Source organism: Equus przewalskii, chromosome 31, assembly GCF_037783145.1.
Source record: "Equus przewalskii isolate Varuska chromosome 31, EquPr2, whole genome shotgun sequence".
Classification (NCBI taxonomy): Eukaryota; Metazoa; Chordata; class Mammalia; order Perissodactyla; family Equidae; genus Equus; species Equus przewalskii.
Window position 1 is genome coordinate 7,540,765 of NC_091861.1, and position 17,589 is coordinate 7,558,353.

Sequence of the window (17,589 nt, forward strand, 5' to 3'; positions counted from 1 at the left end):
TTTGGGTTTTCCCACTTTTAGGTAGTTAGGCATAAAGCTGTTGTACTCATTCACGTGTAGGTATCTTTGTGGACGTGTGTTCTCGTTTCTCGTGGGGTAATATCTAGGAGTGGGTTTGCTAAGTCATCTAGTAAGTATAGGTTTAAATTTTTTAACAAACTGCCAAAGTTTTTCAAAGTAGCTGTGCCAGTTTTGCATTCCCACCAACACTATTTGAGAGTTCTGGTTGCTTCATATCCTCACCAGTACATTATAGGTCAGTTTTAAAATTTTAGCCACTTAATAGGAGGTACCTTATTGTGGTTTTAATCTCCAGTTCCCTAATGACTAAGATGTTGACCATCTGTTCATGGGCTTATTTGTCATCGATATTTGGTGAAATAGCAAATTCAAAGCTTCTGCCCTTTTTTGACTGGGCTCTTACTATTTAAACTATTTGTAAGAGTTCCTTATATTTCAGGATACAAGCCCTTAATCAGGAATATGTTTTGCAAATATTTTCTCCCATCTTTTGGCTTGTCTTTTCCTTTTTTTAATGGTGCCTCTTGATGAGCAGATATTTTAATTTAATGAAGTTCAATTTTCAGTTTTTGTTTTTGGTGAGGAAGATTGGCCCTGAGCTAACATCCGTTACCAATCTTCCTCTTTTTCTTGAGGAAGATTTGCCCTCAGCTAACATCTGTGCTAATCTTCCTCTATTTTGTACATGGGATGCTGCCACAGCATGGCTTGATGAGCAGTGTGTAGGTCTATGCCCAGGTTCTGAACCCGTGAACCCCAGGCCACTGAAGCAGAGCATGTGAACTTAACCACTATGCCACCAGACCAGCCCCAATTATCAGCTTCTTTTTCCTTTTATGATTTATGGTTTTTGTGTTCTGAGAAACCTTGGCCTAACTCAACGTTTTCTGCTCTATTTCCTTCTAGAAGTTTTATAGTTTGTTTTACATTTTAGCTGTATGATCCATTTCAAGTTGATTTTGTATATAATGTGAGGTAACAAAGTTTTTCTAATTTGTCCCCTTATTTTACCACCATTTATTAAAAAGATTGTCTTTACAGGGCCAGCCCCATGGCCGAGTGGTTAAGTTCATGCGCTCTGCTTCAGTGGCCCAGGGTATTGCTGGTTTGAATCCTGGGCGTGGATGTGGCACTGCTTGTCAGGCCACACTGAGGCTGCATCCCACATGCTACAACTAGAAGGACCCACAACTGAAATATACAACTATGTACTGGAGGGATTTGGGGAGAAAAAGCAGAAAAAAATAAGATGGGCAACAGTTGTTAGCTCAGGTGCCAATCTTAAAAAAAATAGACTGGCTTTCCTCTTGAATTACCTTGGCACCTTTGCCAAGAATTAGTTGACCATATATGTGGGATTGCATAATGTACAGATCAGTTTGGGGAAAATTGACATCTTAATATTGGGTCTTCCAATTTGTGAATATGGTATATATATCCATTTATTAAGTCTTTAATTTCCTCAGCCGTGTGTTATAGTTTACACTGTGCAAGTTTTGTACATACTTTGGTAGATTTATTCTTATGTATTTCACATTTTTTTGATAACATTATAAATGGTACTTTTTTCCCTATAATTTCAATTTCCAATTTCTCACTTAACTTTTATATGGAACTTGTACTTGTGACCTTGCTAAACTTTTTTGGTTATGGTTACTTTTTTGTAGATTCTTTAAGACTTTTTGTGCAGAAGATCATGTCTTCTACAAAGAAGGTTTCAGTTCTTTATTTCCAGTCGGTATGCCTTTTATTTGTTTTTCTTTCCTAGTGCACAGGGTGGGACTTCCAGTACAATGTTTAAAAGAAGTAGTAAGAGTGGACATCCTTTCTTGATTCCATCTTTTTTTTTTTCCTGCTCAGGAAGGTTAGCCCTGAGCTAACGTCTGTGCCAGTCTTGCTCTATTTTGTATGTGGGTCACTGCCACAGCATGGCTGCTGACAAGTGGTGTAGGTCCACACCTGGGAACTGAACCCAGGCTGCCAAAGTGGACCACACTGAACTTAACCACTAGGCCATGGGGCTGGCCCCTCTTTATTCTATCTTAAAGGGAAGACGTTCAGTCTTTAACCATTAAGGATGACTATAGCTGTAGGTTTTTCTTTATCAGGTTGAGGAAGTTCCCTTCTGTTCTTAGTTTGCTGAGAGTTTTTATTATTATATGTTGAATATGCCAAATGCTTCTTTTGCATCTATGGAAATGAGATCATGTGAGTTGACTGGCCTAGTGATATGTAGTGAATTATGTTGATTGCTTTTTGAATGTTTAACCAACTTTGCATTTCTAGGATAAACCCAACTTGGTAGTGATCCTTTCTGTATATTGCTGGATTCAATTTGCTAACACCTTGTTAAGGAGTTTTATGTCTGCGTTCATGAGGGATATTAATATGCAGGGGTTTTTTTCTGGTAGTATCTTTGTCTGGTTTTGGTATCAGAGTAATGAAGACCTCATAAAATGAATTGGGAAGTATACCTTCTCTATTTTCTGGAAGAGTATTGTAGGATTGTTACTATGTCTTCCTTAAATCTTGATAGAATTCTTCAGAGAAGCTATCTAGGCCTGGAATTGTCTCTTTTTTAGCTGTGAACTCAGTTTCTTTGATAGATATCTAGGGCTGTTCAGGCTTTCTGTTTCTTCTTGAATGAGCTGTGGTAGTTTGTCCCTTTTGAGGAATTTGTCCATTTTATCAAGCTATCATTTATTAGCATAAATTTCTTCATATTTCGTATTGTTCACTTAGTGTCTGGGGCTCTGTAGTGTCTGTTGTCTCCTCCTTCATTCCCTTTGTTAGTTTGTACCTTCTCTTCCTTGATCTGATTGCCTAGACACTTAACAATTCATTGATCTTTTCAAGGAAGAAGCTTTTGGTTTCCTTGGGTTTTTTCTACTGTTTCTGTATTTTAAATTTAATTGATTTGATCTCTTATTATTACTTCTTTCCTTTTGCTTGTTTTGGATTTAATTTGGTTTTGTTTCTTTCCCCCTAATTTCTTAAGGTAGAAGCTTAGATTATTAATTGGAGATCTTTCTTTGTCTAATCTAATCATTGAAAGCTATAAATTTCCCTCTAAACACTGCTTTATCTGCACCCCATAAATTTGGTATGTTGGGTTTTTTTCATACTTAGTTTAAAATATTTTCTAATTTCCTTTGTGGTTTCTTTTTTGATGCATGAGTTATTTAGAAGTGCATTGTTTCATTTCCAACTATTTAGAGATCGCCCGAGTGTTTTTTTATTGTTGATTTCTAATTTAATTCCGTATGGTCAAAGAACATATTTTGTATGATTTCAATCCTTTTGAATTTAATGAGACTTGTGTTATGTCCCAGAATGATCTCTGCTCGTGGACGTTCTGCATTCACTTAAATAGGACATGTAGTTTCCTGTTGTTGGGTGGAATGTTCTGTGACTGTCAAGCAGGTCAAGGTTTTGATAGTGGTGTTGGTCTTTTACAGCCTTACTGATTTTATATCTGCTTGTTCTGTCAGCTGCCAAAGAGGAGTGTTGAAGTCTTCGACTAAATTGTGGGTTTGTCTATTTCTTGTCTTTTGTGTGTGTGTCAGTTGTTTCTCCATGTATTTTGAAGCTCTGTTATTGGGTGTCTATACATTTATGATTATGTCTTGAGGGATTGACCCCTTTTTTATTATGTAATGTATCTCTTCATCCCTAAGTTACATGCCTTGTTCCCAAGTCTGTTTCATCTGGTGTTAATGTTGCCCCTCCAGCTTTCTTTTGATTGACATTTACGGGGTATGTCTTATTCCATCTTTTTTCTTTTAACCTATCTATGTCTTACTGTTTAAAGTAGGTTTCTAGTTAATAGCATATAGTTGGATCTTTTTTAAAAATCCAATCTGATAGTCATTTGCTCTTAATTGGAGTGTTTAGATAATTTACATTTAATATAATTATTGATAGGGTTGGATCTAAAATCTGTAGTCTTGCTCTTTTCTCTTGTCTTATCTGTGCTTTGGATTATTTTTCCCTTCTTTTATTGCCTTCTTTTGGATTGAGTGTTTTGTTTTGTTTTTTGGTGAGGAAGATTCACTCTGAGCTAACATCTGTGCCGATCTTCCTTTATTTCATATGTGGGTCACCGCCACAGCATAGCTTGATGAGTGCTGTAGGTCTGCGCCTGGGATCCTAACCTGTGAATCTGGGCTGCCGGAGCGGAGCACGCAGGACTTAACCACTATGCCACAGGGCCAGCCCCCTGGATTGAGTATTTTTTATGGTGCCATTTTCTCTCTCCCATATTGACTTATTCTTTTGTTTGTTTTGTTTGTTTGTTCAGTGTTTGTGCTGGAGTTTACAATATATGTCTTTAACATATCACAGTCTGCCTCCAAATATACCATTTTGTGTACTGTATAAGAACATCACAGCAGTATATACTTCATTTCCTTTCTAGTGGCTTTTCAATAGGTTTTTTCCTGGGCTGCAGAGGTTTGCTTCCTTTATCCAGCAGCTTAAGGTTTTTGCTTCATAAACCTTATGAAAAGAAGGGCTCCGGGGGAGCTGGTTCGTCTTCCTGCCTGTCTCTAAGAGCAGCCGATCACCCCTGTGTGGCTGTGCTGCCGGGGGCACTCAGCCTCCTGCCCTGGACCACTGGAGGCCCCACCTGGAAGGGCTTCCGAGTGAGCGCGAGTGTCCTTGTCTGGGCCTCCACTGTCTGAACTGATGCACTAGCCCACACTTGACCGTTAGGAAACTCGTTACGGTTTTAGCTCATTTCTTCTTCGCTGTCTCTGGCAGCATCCACCTTTTTCCTCCGTGCTCAGCATGGCGCACTGTGCTCAGTGCATCTTCTCTCAGGGTGGGCTGGTTCGCCCGCTGGTGCTCAGTGTGCTTGATCACTTTGTGATAGCTCCCGAGTGGGCCCAAGGAAAGGTACAATTGGGAATATTATTTGGGTTCTTTTTTCCTCATTGTTAATGTATATTAAAATAGCTTTTCTCATGGTTGTTGCTAATTGTTTTACGTACTGATCCTGTATCGAGGAGGCTTTTAGAGTAAGTTATTCCATCCTGAAAGGATTTCACCTTTCTTCTCTCCACCCTAGAACTGGACCTCCTGATACTGGCTTTGAGACATGGCAATTCTACCAATCTGGCGACAGGTGGATTTTTTAAATGTATTTTTATTGTAGTAAAATATACATAACATAAAATTTACCGCATTAACCATTTTTAAGTGTGCATTTCAGTGGCGTTAAATATATGCACGTGTTGTGCAGCCATCTCCAGTATCCATCTCCAGAACTTTGTCATCCCAAACTGGAACTCTGTCCCCATTGAACAATAACTTCCCACACCCCTTCCCCAGCCCCTGGTGGTCACCATTCTCCTTTCTGTCTCTCTGAATCTCCACTCCAGGTGCCTCATATGAGTGGCATCATACAGTGTTTGTCTTTTTTGTTTCTGGCTTATTTCAGTTAGCATAATGTCTTCCAGGTTCCTCCACGTTACAGCCTGCATCAGAATCTCATTCCTTTTTAAGGCTGAATAACATTCCTTTGTGTGTGTCTGCCCCATCTTGTTCATCTCTTCGTCCATTGATGGACACTGGGTGGTTTGTACCTCTTGGCTGTTGTGAATAATGCTGCCATGAACATGAGTGTGCAGACCCCACTTTTCATCTTTTGGATATATACTCAGCAATGGGATATGGATCAGATGGTAGTTCTATTTTTAACTTTTTTTTTTTTTAAGATTTTATTTTTCCTTTTTTTCTCCCCAAAGCCCCCTGGTACATAGTTGTATATTTTTAGTTGTGGGTTCTTCAACCTGTGCCATGTGGGACCACCACATCAGCGTGGCCTGACGAGCAGTGCCATGTCCGCACTCAGGATCTGAACCGGCAAGACCCTGGGCCACTGAAGTGGAGTGCACGAACTTAACCACTTGGCCATGGGGCCAGTCCCTATTATTAACTTTTTGAGGAATTGCCATATTATTTTCCACAGTGGCTGTGCCATTTGACATTCCCACTAGCAATGCACAAGAGTTCCAATTTCTCTCCAGAGTTGTTTTTAATGTTTGTGTATGAAACAGCCATCCTAATGGTTGTGAAGTGGTGTCATATTTTTTTGGATTTGCATTTCCCTAATAATTAGTGATATTGAGCATCTTTTCTTGTGCCTGTATCTTCTTTGGAGAAATGTCTATTCAAGTCTTTTGCCCATTTTTTAATTTGGTTGTTTTGTTATTGTTGAATTGTAGTTCTTTATATATTCTGGATATCAGTCCTTAACTGATAGATGATTTGCAAATATTTTCTCTCATTCTGTGCATTAGACACATTAATTTTTTTTATTGAGTTATTGATAGGTTACAATCTTGTGAAATTTCAATTGTACATTAATGTTTGTCAGTCATGTTGTAGGTGCACCCCTTCACCCTTTGGGCCCACCCCCCACCCCTCCTTTCCCCTGGTATCCACTAAACTGTTCTTAGTCCATAATTTTAAATTCCTCATATGAGTGGAGTCATACACAGATTATCCTTCTCTCTCTGGCTTATTTCACTTAACATAATTCTCTCAAGGTCCATCCATGGTATTGCAAATGGAATGATTTTGTTCTGTTTTGCAGCTGAGTAGTATTCCATTGTATATATGTACCACATCTTCTTTATCCAATCATCTGTTGATGGGCACTTAGGTTGCTTCCATGTCTTGGCTATTGTAAACAGTGCTGCAATGAACATTGGGGTGCATAGGACTTTTGGGATTGCTGACTTCAGGCTCTTTGGATAAATACCCAGTAGTGGGATGGCTGGATCATATGGTAGTTCTATTTTTAATTTTTTGAGGAATCTCCATACTGTTTTCCATAGTGGCTGCACCAGTTTGCATTCCCACCAGCAGTGTATGAGGGTTCCTTTTTCTCCGCAACCTCTCCAACATTTGTTGCTATTAGTTTTAGATATTTTTGTCATTCTAACGGGTGTAAGGTGATATCTTAGTGTAGTTTTGATTTGCATTTCCCTGATGATCAGCGATGATGAGCATCTTTTCATGTGCCTATTAGCCATCAGTATATCTTCTTTGGAGAAATGTCTGTTCATGTCTCCAGCCCATTTTTTGATTGGGTTGTTTGATGTTTTGTTGTTGAGTTGCGAGAGTTCTTTATATATTGTGGATATTAAGCCTTTGTCAGATATATGACTTGTAAATATTTTTTCCCAGTTAGTGGGTTGTTTTTTTGTTTCAATCCTGTTTTCATTTGCCTTGAAGAAGCTCTTTAATCTGATGAAGTCCCATTTGTTTATTCTTTCTATTGTTTCCCTTCTCTGAGAAGGCATGGTGTCCGAAAAGATCCTTTTAATATTGATGTCAAAGAGTGTACTGCCTACGTTTTCTTCCAGCAGCCTTATGGTTTCCGGTCTCACCTTTAGGTCTTTAATCCATTTTGAGTTTATTTTGGTGAATGGTGAAAAAGAATGGTCAATTTTCATTCTTTTACATGTGGCTTTCCAGTTTTCCCAGCACCATTTGTTGAAAAGACTTTGTTTTCTCCATTGTATGCCCTCAGCTCCTTTGTCAAAGATAAGCTGTCCATAGATGTGTGGTTTTATTTCTGGGCTTTCAATTCTGTTCCATTGATCTGTGCACCTGTTTTTGTACCAGTACCATGCTGTTTTGATTACTGTAGCTTTGTAGTACATTTTGAAGTCAGGGATTGTGATGCCTCCCGTTTTGTTCTTTTTTCTCAGGATTGCTTTAGAAATTCGGGGTCTTTTGGTGCCCCATATGAATTTTAGGATTCTTTGTTCTAATTCTGTAAAGAATGTCATTGGGATTCTGATTGGGATGGCGTTGAATCTGTAGATTGCTTTAGGTAGAACGGACATTTTAACTATGTTTATTCTTCCAATCCATGTACATGGAATGTCTTTCCATCTCCTTATGTCATCATCCAATTCTCTCAGAAAGGCCGTGTAATTTTCATTATATAGGTCCTTCACTTCCTTAGTTAAATTTACCCCAAGGTATTTTATTCTTTTTGTTGCGATTGTGAATGGTATTGTATTCTTGAGTTCTTTTTCTTTTGGTTCATTACTGGAGTATAGAAATGCTACTGATTTATGCAAATTGATTTTATACCGTGCAACTGTGCTGTAGTTGTTGATTACGTCTAAGAATTTTCCAATGGATTCTTTGGGGTTTTCTATATATAAGATCATGTCGTCTGCAAACAGCGAGAGTTTCACGTCTTCCCTCCCTATTTGGATTCCTTTTATTCCTTTTTCTTGCCTGATTGCTCTGGCCAAAACCTCCAGTACTATGTTAAATAAGAGTGGTGATAGAGGGCATCCTTGTCTCATTCCTGTTTTCAGGGGGATGGGGTTCAGTTTTTGCCCATTGAGTATGATGTTGGCTATGGGTTTGTCGTATATGGCCTTTATTATGTTGAGGTAGTTTCCTTCTATGCCCATTTTGTTCAGAGTTTTTATCATAAATGGCTGTTGGATCTTGTCAAATGCCTTCTCTGCATCTATTGAGATGATCATGTGGTTTTTATTCCTTGGTTTGTTGATGTGGTGTATCACGTTGATTGATTTGCGGATGTTGAACCATCCCTGTAGACACATTAATTTTTTGAAGGCTGTTGCTTTTTTACCCAGTAGCGTGAGCAGGATTGTTGAACCTTTTAAAGAACAGGTGCAGAGGGGGCTAGAGGATAGAGAGTGGACGGTGCTGTCCGCACCCATCCTGGGGCGAGAGGATGGAGAGTGGACGGTGCTGTCCGCACCCATCCTGGGGCGAGAGGATGGAGAGTGGACGGTGCTGTCCGCACCCATCCTGGGGCGAGAGGATGGAGAGTGGACGGTGCTGTCCGCACCCATCCTGGGGCGAGAGGATGGAGAGTGGACGGTGCTGTCCGCACCCATCCTGGGGCGAGAGGATGGAGAGTGGACGGAGCTGTCCGCACCCATCCTGGGGCGAGAGGATGGAGAGTGGACGGAGCTGTCCGCACCCATCCTGGGGCGAAAGGATGGAGAGTGGACGGTGCTGTCCGCACCCATCCTGGGGCGAGAGGATGGAGAGTGGACGGAGCTGTCCGCACCCATCCTGGATCCTGGAGCGAGAGGATAGAGAGTGAACGGTGCCATCTGCACCCATCCCCTGGGTTTCAGGGTTATATTGAGAACGAGCTTCAGAGTCCAGGGTCTGGAGGACAAAGATCTGTCACAGCCAGTTGGGGATTGTCCTTTGAGGTGTGCATTCAGTAAGCATCATCTTCGTCTTCTCAAAAGACCTTTACTTGACTTTTTGGGGGCTTCTCTCTGCCTTGTTTTCAGGTCCTTTTCTGAGCAGTCTGTGAGGAGACTGAGGGGTTTTGGACTGCATTGTCCCCCACAGTGACTGTCAGGGACTCCTCAGTTCAGCCTTTTCTAGATAAGGCAGCCAGCAGTAGCCCGAAACCTCAATTCCTTGTCTTTGAGGGAGATGCCTGTCCCCAGAAACCTTTCAAGGGGAGCTGGCTGGGAGAGGGGGACAGGATCTCCTGGAACACATTCATTTTGCTGTTTAGTATAAGTAAATCCCTTTAAAAATGCTGTGGCAAACACTGTTTTTATGTCCCTGTGTGTTTAATATCCTCTGAATACTGTTTCTGCCTAAAGGACCGTTCTCCTCCCTTGAGTCTTGGGGAAGTCTTTATATTATACAGCAAAGCACTGAGTGCACAGACGGACGGCCAATCCTGGGGGGTTACATAAAATGAAAGTGAAGGTTTTTCTTTCTTCTGGCTCCAAAATGGGTGTCCCAGAGAGTCTCTGGAATACTCTCTGGTTTCATGTACTAACTGCTGGTGTCTGAACAGGCTGCTTCCCTCTTTTCTCAGTTTCCCTGTCTTCCTGGGATAGTGTGTGTGTGTGTGTGTGTGTGTGTGTGTGTTCCCCACTCTGCAGGTAGAGCACACACTGCCACCAACTGTGAGGTTGACGAGACAACTTCTCTGGGCTGCACTTGGATTTCTTACCTGTGAAATGGGAGGATTGGACCAGATGAGCTGATCTCTGACAAGTTTTGTGACAGTTTCTTCCCTCCTGGGCAGTTCTTTTGTGCTCAGAACAGACATCATTCCTTCTGGTACCCCCACTACACTGGTCTCCATCCTGGTCAGAAACAGCCCCAAATTCTGCAGACAGAATTAAACAGAAAGGAAGAATGAGTGGCTAAAGCAGCTCCCCCGCAGGAGGGGAGCAGCCCCACTCCCAGTAGCGCCTGCTGGGACCGTCCACTGTCAGGGCGAGGGCAACAGGGCTGGGGGCAGTCACTTCGCCAGGCTGAGCCCGAGGCTGTGCCTAGGGTCGCTGCCTGCCTGCAGCTATCTAGTTCCACTCCCTTTTAACCGTAAGTTTGAGAAAACAAGGAAACGCCGCACCGCCCTGAAAGCCCCGAGCCATTTGCAGCAGAAGCAAAGCTGGATTGGGGGCTACCCGTCATCTTAGATGGAAACCTTTCCCTGAATTCTCTGGTCTCCAGTCCTGTGGGGCCTTGGTCCGTGCACCTCCGTGGGACTGTGCTATTTTACCTGTAGGTGGAGGCTATGACCCTTTTCATTTGTTGCCCAGTTCTCGTTGGCTTTTATGGAACAGTTTTCTTCTGTGATCCATGTGTCTCGTTGAAACTGGCCCTCGGGGAGCCGCGCTACTAACAAAGTGGGGACGGGACTGCTGCCTCCAGAAAAGGAGGGTCTGCGGGATGAGGAGGAACACAGTCACTGAGTCTGCACGCTTGGGCTGTCAGGTGCTGCTGCAGAGGTCTCCCTGCTCCCTCCCGAGGGGCTGCTCCAGGTCCTGTGGCCCCAGGCTTCTGGGTCCTTCTGCAGCCTTGCCCGCCCTCGCTCCCCTCCAACTGCCATCGGGCCCAATTCGAACAAGCGAGAGGCCCTTATCTCCGCCCTGCGTCCTGCTCCCCTCCGCTGGCCTTGCTTCCCCCAATGCCCTCCCATCCCTTGTCTCAGAGTCCCCCCGCGCCATTTAGGGCCTCTTCCTAGCCTGGCCACCTGCACCCTTCAGATGTGAGCGTGCTCAAGTTTCATCTCAAAAAGGAGAAAGCTCACGTCCCCTGAGCCCGGCCTCCATTAGCTTTTGCCCCATCTTTCCATTACACATGCCAGCTGCTTAGGAAAAGGTCCTAGGCTTGTCTCTACTGTCCCAACACTACTCTGGCTTCTGTCCCACCGAAGGTCACCAGCAGTCTCTGTGGTTAAAGCCATCAACACCTTTGCGTCCTGGGCTGCCTTGTGCTATTGGACCCTGTTTACTAGTTCCTTCTTGAGATTCTCTGCTCCGCTGGCCTCCAGCATCCTCTCCTGGTCTCCTGCTGCACCTCTGGGCACCCCTCCCCTCTCCATCTGTCTCCTAAAGGCCAGGGTTCCCAGTTCCTCTCTCACCCTGCGCCAGGGGAGGCACCCACCCTGGCATCCGGCTTCCTCTTGTAACCTAGGACTCGGGGCTCCCTGTCAGGTTTAATGAGGTCACGTGTATAAAACGCCTTTGGCAACCAGGAAGCAGTAAACGGCGTTAGCAGTTGAGAGCATGGGCTGGAGGGAGGCTCCCAACTTGGTCTGTGCACGCCATGGATAGGCTGCAGTGACGCGGGGCCTTTTCAGCTTTCACCCTATTCTCAGAGGACTCTCTAACCGAAGTTAGTGCTCGCTGCTCTGTGCTCCGCGTGACCTCTCCCCTCCTCCAGCTCCCCTCAGCTCCTGTCTTCACCGCCAGCTCAGCTCCAACCAGAGTCGGGTGGGTGGCTCTCTAAAAGGAGTGTCATTTCCCCAGAGCAGGGAGTGGAGGGGACTTTGGCACTGGCAGGGGGGAGAGGGGCTGGAGAGAGGCTAGCCCTAGTGCAGACTAGCTGGGAGGGCACAGACTGACCTGGCCCGGACTGTGCAGGAGGAGACTGGCTGCATGGGCACAGAGAGCACAGTGTGGGGAGTCAGTCCATCACTAAGGATGACACAGGATCCTCTCACTACCCCTCAGCCTGACATTGTCACTAGGTGCTGTCTTTAGGGGCAGGGATGTCACCAGGCTGCCCAGATGCCAGGGCTAGGAAGCAGTTTGGACCAGGGGCTCTATAGCATTCAGTAACAATTCATTGTTATTCCTGTGCACCTGCTCTCCAGTACTAGACACTGGTGATACTGGGGCATCGAGGCCAGCAGGGCCCTGCTGTTGTCAGACACCTGACATCTTGCTGGGCAGAGACACTCCAAGTAAACAAGGAAAAGCAATATTGTCAGATAATGAAGGAGCAATGAAGAAAACAGAAGGTGTGACACTGCACCGGGGCCACCAACTTAGCTTGAGAATTCAAGAAAGCTGCTCTGAGGGGATATTGTGTCTGCGGCCTGAATGATCACTTAGCCTGCAGAGCCTTCTAGGGAGGGAACAGCAAGTGCAAAGGCCCTGCCACAGGAGCAGATTTTATGTGTTTGAAGAAAGATGGCCAGTGCAGCGAGAAGCAAGGGTAGGGGAGTAGTAGGCATGAGATCAGAGAAGAAGGCAGGGGCAAATCCCCTAGGGCTTTGTGGGCCAGACAAGAGTTTAGATTCTGTTCCAGGTGCATTGGGGAGCTGGCCGGAAGAATGTGAAAACGAGGAGAGACATGCTCTGGTTTATCTTCTGAAAAGATTTCTCTGGGTGGTGCATCGAGAGTGGAGGTTGTGGCGGCTTGAACTGGGTGGTGCAGTGAAGACAGGGGTTGAATTCAAGATAAATTTTGGAGAGGGTGCTGACAGGTGACAGGACCTGCCCTGAGCTGGGCCACAGTTCATACTGAGGGTCACCCCACCTGACGGGGAGGGGCCCTGAGCAGTGTTAGCAAGTCTTTTGGGGTTCTCCACGGGAGACCATGGACCCCACACCAACCAGCGTCACCCTTTAAACAGAGGGGGTTCCGGGGGTCTTAGGCACATGGGAGGGGACACCCATGGGAGGAGCGGGGGAAGGAGGGTTGAGTGACGTGCGTATTAACATAGCGGGCCTGCTACTCATGCACACAATGGTGAAGGGAGATGCCACACAACGCTGTCCTGGCACCCACTGGACTCTGCTGCGGAGTCCCCCTGGCATCTCCACTCTGAAGCTTCCCAAACCTGCCTCCTCCTGAATCCCCAGGTGGGCGTATGGTCCTCCCGGGCGCATAGTCCTCCATGGACTCCCTCTCGTCAGCCCCCAAGTCCTAGCGACTCTCCCCTCCCAACCATCACCCGCACTGGCTGCTCCCCCTCCGTCGGGCCAGCCCCGGCTCGCTCGGCTCTCCATCCTGGTTCTCCGCTGCCAGGCCTCCCCACTCATCCGTCCGTTCTCTGCAGCGCAGCCAGGGAGGTTTCCAAAAGGCAGATCTAATCGTGTCCCTCCTGTGGCTCCCCAGATAGATAAAATAAAATAGATAAAATAAAAAATTCTAGATAAAAGGCAAACTGCGAAAGCAGGGCTAGTGACGAAGCTCCCTGACACCCGGCCTGCCTCCCTCCCCACCCTCTCTCACTGTCCCCCACTCCCAGAACACACCCCCAGAACTCCTCAGAGTTACCCTTCAGGGCTTCTCCTCCGGGGAAAGCCCCTCCTGCCCCTGGCTGAGTCTTCACGACCTTCAGGACTCCGTCCTCCCTCCCTGCCCCTGCCCCTGCCCCCCATGGCCTCCCACCATGGCCCAGACATTGGAACCAAATGGGCTCATGCCTGTCCCTCTCCGCAGACGGGACCCAGAACCCAGGGAGGCCTGGAGGGCAGGGCCGTCTTCATCTGTGTGCCTCAGACAGTTTGTGTCACAGCACCGGGAGAGCCATGATGCGGCGAGCGCTGTCCCCTTCCCCAGAAGGGAGGGGGCAAAGGGCCGAGAAGAGAAGAGAGCATGTCTTCTCAGAAGACTTGACAGACTCTTGGGAAGCCGTGGTGTGTCGGATGGCCCGGCTGAACGGGCAGTAGCACCTGGCCGGAGCCATGCTCGCCGCCTGCACACCAGTGCACACACAGTCGGTGGGCCTCACCTGTGCCACGAGCTGCTGTGGAAAGTGACTAGGGAGGGAATGGGAAGAAAGGGCAGAGGTGGTTCCTCCATCCCCTCCAGCCAGCATCCCATGCAGGTCCCAGCCTGCCCCTGTTCCGTGGTCTTCAGCCCCACCTCTGAAGCCTCTGGGATCAGCCGGGTGGTGGCCTGGGGGTGGCCTGCGCTCACCTGTACCTGCTCTGGAAGGTGGTCTCATGGGTCAAGGCCGGAGCCACAGGTGAGCTTGCTTGAGGCTCTCAGGGGATCCTAGCCCAGGGGGAATGTCCTGCACCAGGCCCACAGCCTCTCCTGGCCTGGCTCACTTCCCTGTTCCTCTCTCCCACCCGCCCCAGACTCTCCCCAGCATCTCTCCAATTTTCTGAGCTTCACTGTGAGAGGGGTGTGTGGGGAGTAGGTACAAGCCCATGAGAGGCCAAGGGGGCCCTGCTGAGTGAGGGCGGGTGGTTATCCAGGTCAGTGAGAAAGGAAGCAGACTAGAGGGAGTCTGTCCCTGAGTGGGAGCTACCATCTCGAGTTCATTTCCACCCAAAAGAAGAATAACCGCGGCTAATGCTGGCCGTTTATTTACTTTGTAACAAATACGGTGCTAAGTGCTTTAAACGGCTCCCATTTATTGTCCCCACCATGCAGAGGTGAAGACAGCCTTACAGAGGTCAGGCAGTTTCCCCAGTGCAGACAGCAAACACTTGCAGGACCAAGAGTCCCCTTCCAGGCTGGCTGACTCCCGATGCCAAAGGTGATGAGTCGTTTCTAGAGTCAGACTGCCTGAGTCAGCGCCCGACTCCACCGCTCACCCTCTGAACACTTCACTGGTGCTCTGTACTTCTGTTCCCTCATCTGTAAAACTGTGTAAACAGAACCCATCTCCCGAGTTGTTCTGAGGAGTGATTCCAAAAAGTACTTGGCAGAGGGCCCGGCACATGATAAGCATTCTGCAAATGGGGCTCCAATTACTCATTATCGGTGTCAGCCTGTAGACCCAGAGCTGGCCTGAGCGGACACGCCGGCTCGCCGCCCTTGTCCTGACACGGAGGGTAAGGCCCTGCTCGATTGCCTTCCTCCTGGAGACAGATGATCCAGATGACTCCACACGCGCATGCTTTTTCCTAACCAGTCACCTGGCAGGGGAGTGAGATCTTCAGCCGGGGAAGGGACAGAGACCTCCCACACTCCTGGCAGGCTCCTGCGCCCGGATCAGGACCAACAGCACGGAATTCTCCCTCTGCTTCAGGCTCCAATATGGTGCAGCATGGTACTGTGACTAAGCCTGTCTTTATTTAAAATTTTGATATTTTTTTATCGTGGATTTTTTTTTTTGCATGAATTTAATTTTTTAAAATATTACATTAAAAGATTGAGATTACTGACTTTTGGGGCATTCCCTGAAATTCTGCACAGGAGGCAAGTGCCTCACCTCAGCCTCGTCCCAGCCCTGCTCCATAGGCTGATTAAGTGTCCTTACAACATGGCAGCTGGCTTCCCCCAGCCAGAGACCCAAGAGTGAGCAAGGCAGAAGCGGCAGTGTTTCTCAGGGCCTCACCTGGAAGACTATCCATCACTTCTGCGCTATCTTCTTGCTTACACAGGTCAACCTTGTTCACCGTGGAAGGGGTACATAGGGACACGCATACCAGATAAGAATCATGGGGCCATCTTGGAGGCTGGCTACCCACCAGGTCTCCTGCCCAGAGACTCAGTGGTTGGCAGCAGCCTCCACAGACTGGAGTTAAGAATCTGTGTGGTCTTCCTCCCTCCTTCACCGCATTTCTCTCCCTTAGACCCCGAGACTGGGTTACTGGGGCCCATGTAGGCCCCACTCACCTGATCGCAGTTCACTCATCCAGGGAGAAGCACCCGACCCAGGCAGCCCTCCCCCAGACTTTCTTAATTTGGGAGAGAGTGAGTCAGTTCTCTGATGGAAGATGTTGCCTGTGGGTGATTATTTTCCAAGTGGGTGGAGAAATTAGCCAGCAGAGACAAGAGAACTCATTCCAGGCCTCGACTCCCCTTTGTCCATGAGGCCCAATGATATCCTTGCTCTGCTTTGTCCACTAGCTGGGTTTGGGGAACAATAAATTCCCCCTTCCTCCCAAGTCTGAGTTGGGCTTCTGTCAGTCCGTCACTTCTTCCTGGGTGGCTTCTGTGGAAGATGATGCCAGGCAGGTCTTTCTCAGGGTGTGGCCAATGCCACAGGCAGCAAAATCACCTAGGGCTCTTGCTGAAAGTGTCGGTGCCTGGGCTGGTCTCAGACCCAGGGGGTGCGCCTGGGAATCTGCGATTGTAAGCTGAGGTTTGGCTACGACCGTGCTTGGTGTCCTCCAGTAAGCACACGCCACCTCTGCTTCTCCTGTGCTCAGGCCTGCAGTTCACAGTGGCCAGAGCTGCTGTGGACTGAGACACCCAAGATGTGGAGGGCCCGTGGGGAAATGAGGGCTCACAGGTGTGGGACGAAGTGGAGTTAGGAGCTGCGGGGAGAGCGCTGTGGCATTCCAGGCTGAGCTGGGGGACCAGTCTGAGGTGGGAACCTTCTGACTGCGCCTCATTCTTGATGGACGGTCTTGGCAAGTCACGTCAACTCACATTCCCCTCCTCCCCAGTTAAAAGAGGAGGTCGCCCAGTGTTGCACAGGTCCCTTCCAGCTCTCAACCTCAAGCGGGGGCCCTGGGAGGCAGGCGAGTCCCTTTCCCAGAGGGCTGGCTCCTGAGGTCGCTCTGGGTTGCTTCCTGAGGGGGCGGTGGCACGCGGGCGCCCCTCCAGGGCCAAGGGCTGATCTGCGCTCTGAGCGAGTGAGTTCACTTTGCTCCTCCCCTGGCGGCGAGTAGGCTGGGCACTTCTGGGCTTAGGCTTGTTTCCAGAGCGCCCAACCGCCCTGCCAGGAAGACATGGGTGTCTCCTGGTTGTCAGCCAGAGGACCTTGAGCCCCTCCATTTCCTGCCACACTGCTGGGTCAGACAGAAGGAAGTACTGGGACACAACAATAGGGATCTGCAGGTCCTCAGTTCAGCCCTTCCTTCTGGCCAGTCGTTCTGGAAGTTTGGGATCCAACCAGCAGCAGCAATGGCATCTGGGAACTTGTTAGAAATGCAATTATTGGACCCCACAGGAGACCCACTAATGGGAACTCCGGGGGTCAGACCCGGCCACCTGTGTTTCAGGAAGTCCCCAGGTGTTTCTGATGCAAACTAAAGTTTGAGAACCGCTGCTTTACGGTGTGACCAACCGGTCCAGCGTGCCTGGGACTCTCCCAGTTTTAGCACCGAAAGTCTTGAGTCCCAGAAACCTTTTAGTCCCAAGCAGACCGGGATGGGTGGTCAGTCCTAGTTTCAGGTCTTGTGTTTCATTATCTGATGCTGTGAAACGACACCACCCCCAGAATGGAGTGGCCTCCAACAATATTATTTTGTTAATGAATCTGCAATTTGGGTAGGGCCGGCAGCTCAGTGGCCGGGGTGGAGAGTCATCAGAAGGTTGACCTACTCCCGTGTCTGGCTCCTGAGATGACTCAACCATGTGAGACTGGAGGCATCTCTA